This window comes from Oryctolagus cuniculus, chromosome 16, assembly GCF_051225735.1.
Source record: "Oryctolagus cuniculus isolate XC-2025 breed Fujian yellow rabbit chromosome 16, ASM5122573v1, whole genome shotgun sequence".
Classification (NCBI taxonomy): domain Eukaryota; kingdom Metazoa; phylum Chordata; class Mammalia; order Lagomorpha; family Leporidae; genus Oryctolagus; species Oryctolagus cuniculus.
The window spans coordinates 38,054,452-38,065,966 of NC_142882.1; positions in this window are offsets into that span (position 1 = coordinate 38,054,452).

The window sequence follows — 11,515 nt, forward strand, 5'->3', positions numbered from 1 at the left end:
AAATGTTGTCAATATAATTGATTATGATAGCACATTTCGATGTATGATATAAAAATTCACTATGACAGCACAATGGTAAACTTAAATCAGAAAGGGGGTTCAACACAAACCAATTGGTTATGACATCTTGGTGTGTTAAATGTCAATAGAAGGCTGGCGCTGTGGCTCACTAGGCTAATCCTCCACCTGCGGCGTTGACACCCCGTGTTCTAGTCCAGGGTGCAGCAACGGATTCTGTCATGGTTGCTCCTCTTCCAGTCCAGCTCTCTGCTGTGGCCCAGGAGTGCAGTGGAGGATGACTCAGGTCCTTGGGCCCTGCACCCGCATGGGAGACCAGGAGGAAGCACCTAGCTCCTGGCTTTGGATCGGCGCAGCACACCAGTTGCAACGCGCCAGCTGTAGCAGCCACTTGGGGGGGTGAACCAACGGAAAAAGGAAGACCTTTCTCTCTGTCTCGCTGACTCTCACTGTCTAACTCTGCCTGTCAAAAAAAAATGTCAATACAATGAGAGTTGTATGACATCAAAATTGGGAAGCCACTGTGGTTTGTTTATGACGATTATATTTATAATTATTTTTGGATGGCACAATGGTAGGTTCATGACATAGGAACTGCTGATTACATCACAATCGTAGATTTAGGACATTAGAAATAGATTATATCTTCAGAATGTTTTTATGATTACACAATCATGGTATATGACATCAAAAATGATTATGATGACCAATCATTAGTTTATGACACCACAAATGATAATGATGTTATGAATATATTCTTATGGTATCAAAAGGGTAGTTTATTACAAACAAATTACTTGATACCATAATGTTATGAAAATACAAAGTGGTTTATGGGGCCAGCGCTGTGGCATAGCTGTAAAACTGCTGCTTGCAGTGCTGGCATCCCATGTGGGTGCCAATTTGAGACCCAGCTACTCCACTTCCAATCCAGTTCTCTGGTAAGGCCTGGGAACGCAGTAGAGGATGGTTTGGTTTGGGTCCTTGGGCCCCTGCACCTGTGTGGGAGACCCGGAAGAAGCTCCTGGCTTCTGCCTCTGGATCCGCACATCTCTGGCTGTTGCAGCAGGTTGGGGGAATGAGCCAGAAAATGGAAGACCTCTCTCTCTCTCTGCCTCTCCTTCTCTTTCTGTGTAACTCTGACTTTAAAATAAACATTTTTTAAGATAAAAGGTGGTTTATGACATAAACATTGATTATAGCAGCACAATATTTGTAGTATGTGACATGTGACATCAGAATTGTGATTTAAAGTAAACCTATTACAACATCACAATGCATTAAATGGCATTACAATGTTGATTTATGACATCAAATTTATTATGAAATTACAATGGTTGGATTATGACATCACAATTTTAGTGATAGCACAATGGTAAATTGATGACACAGTTGATTAGGAGCTTACCATTGAATTATGATATATTTTCGTTTATTTCAATAAATCTTTTATTTAATATAAATTTCACAAGTACAGCTTTTGGATTATACCAGTTCTTCCCCCAATACCCTCCCTCCCACCTCCTACTCCCTCTCTCACCCTATTCTCCATTATGATTCTTTTTTTTTTTTTTTTTTGACAGGCAGAGTGGACAGTGAGAGAGAGAGAGAGACAGAGAGAAAGGTCTTCCTTTTGCCGTTGGTTCACCCTCCAATGGCTGCCACGGCTGGCGCGCTGCGGCCGGCACACCACGCTGATCCGAAGGCAGTAGCCAGATGCTTATCCTGGTCTCCCGTGGAGTGCAGGGCCCAAGGACTTGGGCCGAGGTTCTCCACTGCACTCCCGGACCACAGCAGAGAGCTGGCCTGGAAGAGGGGCAACTGGGACAGAATCCAGCGCCCTGACTGGGACTAGAACCCAGGGTGCCGGCGCCACAGCGGAGGATTAGCCTAATTAGCCACAGCGCCGGCCATGATTCATTTTTAATTATTGTTTTTAAAAATGTATTTATTTACTTGGAAGTCAGAGTTACATAGAGAGGAGAGGCAGATGAGGGAATAGGGGAGAGATAGAGGTCTTCTATCTACTGATTCACTTCCCAATTGGCCACAATGGCCAGAAATGCACCGATCTAGAGCCAGGATCCAGAGCCTCTTCCGGGTCTCCCACATGGGTGCAGGGGCCCAAGGACTTGGGGCATCTTTAACTGACTTCCCAGGCCACAACAGACAGCTGGATTGGAAGTGGAGCAGCCAGGACTCGAACCAGTGCCCATGTGGGATGCCAGCATTGCAGGCGTGAGCTTTACTCACTATGCCACCGTGCTGGCCCCTTTAATTACGTTTATATACAGATCAGCTCTAAGTAAAGATTTCAACAATTTGCACCCACACAGACACACAATATCAGATTATTTCAAGTCATGCTACAGGGCAGTTATAATCAAAACAGCCTGGTACAGGCACAAAAATAGACACGGAGATTAATGGAACAGAACAGACACCCCAGAAATTAATCCATGCATCTGCATCCAATCTTTGATAAAGCAGTTAAAATCAATCTCTGGATAAAATATAGAATATATTTTCTTCAATAAATGATGGCAGGAAAATTGGATCTCAACATGAAGAAGTATGAAACAGACTCCTGACATACATCTTATGCAAAGTCAATGAAAATGGGTCAAGGATCTAATTCAGTGACCCAGTACCTTCAAATTACTAAAGGAAAGCATTGAGAAAACTGCAAGACGTTGGCACACGCAATAATTCTTGGAAAAGGCTCTAGAAGCTCAGGCAATAAAAATAAATATAGGTTGGGGCGCTGGATTCTGTCCCGGTTGCCCCTCTTCCAGGCCAGCTCTCTGCTGTGGCCAGGGAGTGCAGTGGAGGATGGCCCAAGTGCTTGGGCCCTGCACCCCATAGGAGACCAGGAGAAGTACCTGGCTCCTGCCATTGGATCAGCGCGGTGTGCCCACCGCAGAGCACCGGCCGCGGCAGCCATTGGAGGGTGAACCAACGGCAAAGGAAGACCTTTCTGTCTCTCTCTCTCACTGTCCACGCTTTCAAAAATAAAAATAAATAAATAAATATAGAAAAAATGGGATTACATCAATCTAAGAATCTTCTGAATTACAAAGATAACACTCAAGAAAGTGAAGAGACAATCCACAGAATTGTAGAAATTATTTGCAAACTTTGCAACTGATAGAGGATTTATATCCAGGATATACATTTTTTAAAGATTTATTTTATTTATTTGAAAGAGTTACATAGAGTGGTAGAGCCAGGGTGGGGATGTCGGTCTTCCATCCCTAAATAGCTGCTATGGCCAGAGCTGAGCTGATCTGAAGCCAGGAGCCAAGAATTTCTTCCAGGTCTCCCATGTAGTTGCAGGGGCCCAAGGACCCCGGTCATCTTCCACTGCTTTCCCAGGCCACAGCAGAGGGCTGGATCAGAAGTGGAGCAGCTGGGACTCGAACTGGTGCCCATATGGGATGCCGGCGCTGCAAGCTGGGGCTTTAGCCCATTCCACCACAGCACCGGCCCCAGTATCCAGGATATATCGACAGCTCAAGAAACTCAACAACCACAAAAAAAAAAAAAAAAAAATCCAGTTAATAACTGGGTAGAGGACATGAACATGAATTTTTCAAATGATGAAATTCAAGTGGCCAATAGACACATGAAAAGAATCCCAGGAAAACTTGCCTTCTGAAGAATGTAAATAAAAGCACAAAGAGATAACACCTTGTAATAGTTATACAGAAATAAAAAAAATTAAATTCTGGAGAGGATGTGGCCAAAAATGTACCATGATTGATGGTTGCAGGGAATGTCAATTAGTTCAACCATTATAGAATAGAGTATGGAGATTCCTCAGGAATGTGAAAATAAATCTTCCATATGACCCAGCCATCCTACTCCTTGGAATTTACTCAAACAAAATGAAAATGAAAATGACATATGAAAGAATTATTTGTATCTCTATGTTTGTGACAGGTCAGCTAACAATATTTAAGACGTGGAATCAATTCAACTGATGAATAGAAAAAGAAAATATACACACACATAAACTATGAAATGCTCCTCAGCCATAGAAACAATGAAATCCTGGCTTTTTTAACAAAATGGAACTAGATGCAACTGGAAACCATTGTACTTAGGGAAATTAGCAATCTCCAAAAGACAAATATCATATTTTTTCTGATATTTGCAACTAATATAGAATACAAAAAATTATGTAGGAATGAGATGGACACTTTGTTATATAATTGCCATTTTTAGTCCTTGTTCATACTATTAAGGACCTGTAGTCTCTTTTTTTTTTTTTTTTTTTTTTTTTTTTGACAGGCAGAGTGGACAGTGAGAGAGACAGAGAGAGAAAGGTCTTCCCTTGCCGTTGGTTCACCCTCCAATGGCCACCGCGGCCAGCGCGCTGCGGCCGGCACACCGCGCTGATCCGATGGCAGGAGCCAGGAGCCAGGTGCTTTTCCTGGTCTCCCATGGGGTGCAGGGCCCAAGCACCTGGGCCATCCTCCACTGCACTCCCTGGCCACAGCAGAGGGCTGGCCTGGAAGAGGGGCAACCGGGACAGAATCCGGCGCCCCAACCGGGACTAGAACCCGGTGTGCCGGCGCCGCTAGGCGGAGGATTAGCCTAGTGAGCCGTGGCGCCGGCCTAGGACCTGTAGTCTCTTTACTTTTTATTGTTGAATATTATGGCTAGCTATAAATTAAGCCTGTGAATATAGAATGGTTGAAGATTATGTCTTTGCAAAAGCTAATGAAAGGAGGGAGGAGTTTGGTGGAAAACAGAAGGGAGGGAAGTATAGTGTTCTACTTTAACTTTACTTGAACATGGTAAATGCATGACATCTGTTTTCTTAACATCAAGAGAAAACACCATTTAATTGTCACAAGGCTTCAATTTTGATGTCATAAACCAATCATTATCTGTTCATAATCACTTGGAATATCCTCAGACACCATTGATGGCATAATACTTTGTGGTGTCCATCAATTGTCATGTCATAAAAAATATGATGTCATAAACCAAAATTTATATATCATGAGCCTACCTTCTTCTTGTATTTTGAGAACATTTGTGTTTTCCTAAACAATTTTTAAATCAACAGTCTATTGGAATGTCTTTCATTCATTTGTGTTGTAATGATGTTGTAATGATCTACAGTAATGTTATAAACCACCACTTTGGTGCCATCAATTTGATGTGATTAAACTTGTGATTTTGTAACCAATTTTGATATCATAAATATATATTTAGATGTCATAAACAAACATTGTGATGTCATGAACTATCTCTGTGGTGTCAAACAATTATGATGCAATAAACCTTTGTTGTGGTGTCATGTTCAACTGTGATGTCATAGACCACACTGGAATGACATAATAAATTGTGATGATAATAAAAAATATTGTGTTGTCACTAACCACCATTATAATCTCATAAGACAACCATTAAGATGTCATAACCAAAACATTTTATTATCAAAATCAGCTGTTAGGTCATAAATCCACATCCTGTTAATAAAAATCAAATAGTGCTAACATTATCAATTGTGATGATATTAACTACCATTTTTATGCTAACATTTTATCACTGTGATGTCAGAAACTGACTGCTGTGTTGTCATAGTCAATTATGATGTCCTAAACCACAATGTCATTATCGTGTCAATTGTGACATCCTAAACCTAATGTGCTATTATTGACCACCACTGTGATGTCATAAAGCCACTGTCTTGTTATCTCAATCAACTGTGATGTCCAAAACATCCATTGTGATATCATAATGAATTATAATTCCTTAAAATCAATTGTGATATCATATTCAATGTGAGTAATAAAATCCATTGTGATTTCAAAGGTTATCATTTTTATATTCTAAATCTGGCATGGTACTGACTTATTCAATTGTGATGACATAAAACATCATTGCAATAATATAACTGTCATGAATCTTTCATCATTATGTCATGAAAATAATTACGATGTCACAATTGTGATATCCAGATAACCACTGTGATGTCTTAAATCTACCACTTAATGGGCAAAATCAATTGTGAAGTAATGAAACCCACTGTAATATTTCTAAAGCCAGCATTCTGATATTATGATCTAGTGTTTAAACTGGCTTCATGATGTCATAATAAGTGATTGTGATGCCATAAACCTACCATTGTGATTTCATAAGCTAACCATTGTGTTCTCACAATAAATTGTGAACTATAAACAATGACTGAGAGGTCATAAACCACCTTGGTGAATTACAATTAGTATGATGTCATATACAACCCTGTTGTTTCTCATAATAAATGTTGATGTACTTGTACTAAGCCATGGTTTTGATGTCATCAACCTACAATGTACATGATAAATTGTTACGTAGGAAACCACCTTTGTGATGCCATAACCTGAAATAGTGATGTCATAATTGTGATGTCATAGTCACTTGTGATATCAATAAGACCCTTTTAGTATTACAAAAATTTTGAGATCATAAATCTAGAATTGTGATGTCAAAATAAATTGTGAAGTCATAAAATGAATTGTGATGACATGAAGTAACCATTGTTGGGATAGAATCAGTTGTGCAGACATATAATTCACTGTGATCTCATCAATCTACCATGGTTATGTCACAATCATTTGGAATGTCATAAACAAATATCGTGGTGTCATAATTATGATGCCATAAAATTTTTGATGTCATATACAGACCATTGCAATGTGATAAAACAATCTTTGTTTTCATAATTGCAGTATCATAAACTACAATTGTGCTATTTAAGCAATTGTGAAATTTTTTTTTTTGACAGGCATAGTGGACAGTGAGAGAGAGAGACAGAGAGGAAGGTTTTCCTTTGCCGTTGGTTCACCCTCCAATGGCCGCCGCGGCCGGCGCACTGTGGCAGGCGCACCGCGCTGATCCGATGGCAGGAGCCAGGTACTTCTCCTGGTCTCCCATGGCGTGCAGTGCCCAAGCACTTGGGCCATCCTCCGCTGCACTCCCTGGCCACAGCAGAGAGCTGGCCTGGAAGAGGGGCAACCGGGACAGAATCCGGTGCTCCAACCAGGACTATATGATATCAAACCTTTTGTCATGTCAGTGAGTAACGATATGTTATAATCAGTTGTGATGTCACAAAAGATTATAATGTCAAAATCTATTGTGATGGCATAAACTAAAATTGTGGTGTCATAATCAATTGTGATTTCAAAAATATCCATTGTGATGTCATAAGCAATGCAAAGTCATGAAATGTTTTGTCATAAACCCAATATTGTTATATTAAATATCCATCCTTGTTTTGTCCTATTCAATTTTGATGCCATTAACTAAATTGTGATATTATAAACTATCATTGTGATATCAAAACTTAATTTTTAGCTCCCAAATCCATTGTGATGTCATAAACAATTGGTTTGTGTCATGTCACCATTGTGATAACAAAAACCTGTCATGTCATAACCAATTCTGATGTCATTGGTCTGCATTTGTGACTTCATGATCAATAATAAACACATAAAACAGCATCGTAATGTCATAATTATGTGTCATGTCATGAAACATTTCTGACATAAATCTACCGTTTGATGTCATAAATAAATCATTTTGTCATTAATTAGCTTTTCAAAACCAATATATGATGTCAAAAACTACTGTTGTGTTATACTAAATCATGATGTCCTAAAACCACTGTGATATTTTCATGCATTGTCATGTAAAATAAAACATACTGTTGTCATAAACATCAATTATGTGATCACAAAAACAATTTTGATGACAGTATCAATTGTAACATCATGATAAACCAGTGTGATATAAAGCTAACATTGTGGTGTCAAAATCTATTTTAATTTCATAAAAATGTTTGATGTCATGATCAATTGGGATGTAATAAACAACCACTGTGATATTGTAAACTTACCATGTGATATACTCACTAATAATGTCATAAACCATTATTGTGATGTCACAATCAATTCTGATAACATTCGGATAATCACCCAATTGCAATGTAATGAAATGGTGTTATAAACCAATTTTTATGCCATAAACCTTACATCATGATGTGATGATCAATTATCATGTACACAAATTCACTCTGATGTCAAAATCAATTGTGATGTCATGAAAGCACTGTGATATGATAATTGTGAATGCAAGAATCTGTGTGACATAATATACTATCATTGTGATGACATAATCAATAGGGTATCAGAAAAACCATTATGATGTTTAAACAACATTGAGAAGACATAAACCTAAAAATCCAATATAATAAACACCATGGTGTTTTCATAATCAATTTTGATGTTATAAAAACATTGTTATGTCATATACCAATAAGTGATGGCATAAACTGTGATATAATAAGCAAACCATGGTCATGATATATTTTTCTGTTGTAAATGTTTATTTATTTAGATTCCATCAAACCATTCCGATGTCATAAAACATCACTGTGATGTCACATCTAAATATATATCATAAACCACTATTGTGATATAATAAATTTTGAGGTCATAAGCCACTCTTGTGATGTAATAATCAACTTTGATGCCATATATTGTCATTGTTATGCCGTAAAACCACAATTATGATGTTGTAAATCAACCATTATGTCATCATAAAGAATTCTGATATCATAAACCACCTTTGTGTGGTCATAAAACAATATGATCATTTCACCATTTTGATATCAAATAGCTACCATTCTGATATACTCCTCTGTAATAAACCAATAATTATGTCATCATTAGGAATGGTATTGTCATACAACAACCATTGTATTGCCACAAAAACATAGTGATGTCATAAATCTTTCTCATATTGTAAATATAACTATTATGTCAGTATCCCTCTGAGGTCATGAATCAAACAATTTGCCATCAAAATCAATTTTGATGTCATATCATCATTTTATTTTTATAAAATCATTGTTATAGTATTGATTTTTGATAGTATTTGTGATAGTATTAATTTGTGATAAGCCATCATCATCATACATTTGTGATAAATATATCATACTAAGAAAGGGCCATCAAAGAAGGAGGTACCTTTCTCTGGAGTGAGGAGAGAACTTCCACTTTGATTATAGCCCTTTCTAAATAATGTCAGTTTGTGGAATCTAAAGGTTTCCATAGCCTTGGCAGATTATGACAAAAGCCTCGGGTGATCACTGACATCATAAATAAGATTGTCAATTGTTAAATCAACAACAGGAATCACTGTGCACTTGCTCCCCATATAAGACCTCTGTCCTTAATGAGTTGTACTATGAAAATTAATGGTAAAACTAGTTTTCAAACAGTACTTTATATATATATATATATGCTATTGATTTTTGTGTGTTGATTTTATATCATGCAACATTACCAAGCTCTCTTTTTATTAGTGGACTTTTTTTTACATTAAACAGTGGAGAATTTTGATTCCCCTACACAAAGGATCATTTCGTCCACTGACAGTGATGATTTGAATTCCTCCTCTCCATTTTGTATTCCCTTGATTTCTTTTTCTTCCCTAATGTCTTTGGCTAAACCTTCAAGAACTATATTGACTGTGGATATATTTGTGTGGCTCTGGATGCTAGTGGAAATTTTTCTAACTTTTCCTCATTCAATAAGATGCTGGCTGTGTATTTGTCATGGATTGCCTTGGTTGTGTTGTGGAATACTCCTGCTATATCCAGTTTTCTTCAGGTTATAATCATGGAAGAATGTTATATTTATTCAAATATTTTTTCTGCCCCTATCGAGATAATAATATGATTTTTATTCTTTAATTTGTTAATGTGATATATCACACTTATTAGTGTATATAGAACCATCCCTGCAAATGAAGGTTAAATTCCAATTGGTCAAGGTGAATGATTTTCTGGATTTTGTTGGATTCAATTAGCTAGTACTTTCTTGTAGATGTTTGCATCTATGTTCATCAAGGATACTGGTCTATAATTTTCTTTGTTGCATCTATTTATGGTTTTGAAATTAAGGTAATGTTGGCCTCAAGGAAAGAGTTGGGAGGTTTCCTTCCCATTAAATTGATTTGAATAATTTGAGAAGAATTGGATAAATCATTTATTTAAAGTTTTGGTAGAATTCAGCTGTGAAAACAACCAGTCCTGGGCTTTTCTTTTTCTTTTAAATTTTTTTAAAGATTTACCTACTTATTTGAAATTCAGTGTTACACAGAGAGAGGAAAGGCAGAAAGAGAGAGAGGTCCTGCATCCAAGGTTCAACCCCCCCCAAATGGCCACAATGGCCGGAGCTGTGCCGATCCAAAGCCAGAAGTCAGGAGCCTCTTCTAGGCCTCCCACGTGGTGCATGGGCCCAAGGACATAGGCCATCTTCCACTGCCTTCCCAGGCCACAGCAGAGAGCTAGAATGGAAGTGGAGCAGCTGGGTCTCAAACCGGTGCCCATATGGGATGCCGGCGCCTCAGGCCAGGGTGTTAACCCACTGCGCCACAGCACCAGTGCCGTGGGCTTTTCTTTGTTAGAAGCATCTTTATTACTGAATCAATATCTGTCTTGTCTTGGATACTTGACTGTTTAGGTTTTCTATCTCTTCATTAATCAACTTTGGTAGATTGCGCAAATCCAAAAATATATACCTTAAATTTATTTGAGATTTTCCAATTTGTTGGCATAGAGCTGTTTCAATTTTATTTCTTTTTATTTTACTTTATTTCATTACTAATTTTAATTATTTTCTTCCTGGTAATTATGATTTGTTTTATTATTATTTCTCTAGGGACTTGACCTGTATTGTTCGATCATTTATTTGATGCCTTTCAAATTTCTTGATGTTGTCAATAATTGTTATAAACATCCTTCTTAACAAGGCTTTTGCTGTATGCCATAAGTTTTGATATGTTGTGTTGTCATCTTCATTCATTTCCAAGATTTTTTCTCTTTTGATTTCCTTTATGCTCCACTGTATATTACAAGTTTGTTGTTCAGTCTCCATATGATTGCATATTTTCTATATTGCTGATTTCCAGCTTTAATACATTATGTTCAAAAAAAGGTAAATGGTCTGATTTCAATTATTTTGAATTTGCTGAGACTTGCCTTACGGCCTAGCATATGTTCTATCCTAGAGAAATTCCCATGCACTGACAAAAAAGAATAAATGTTCTGCAGCTGGGGGTGAAATGTTCTGTATATACATTTATGTCTATTTGACCCATAGTGTAGATGAATTCTGTTGATTATTTGCTGATTTTCTGTCTAATTGATCTGCACACGGATGAAAATAGGATGTTGAAGTCCTTCATTATTATTGTATTGTGTCTCTTTAGAACTATTAGCATTTGTTTTACATAAGCATGCATGCTAGAATTGTGTGCATATACATTTTCCATAGCACATATTACTGTATAATTGATAATTTAATCACTACATTTTTTCTTTTAGCAGTTTTTTCATTAAATTCTATCTTTTTCCAATAATAAAGTGGTTACACCTTCTGTTTTTGATTTCCCTTAGCATGGAATATATTTTTCCATTCTTTCACTTCGATTC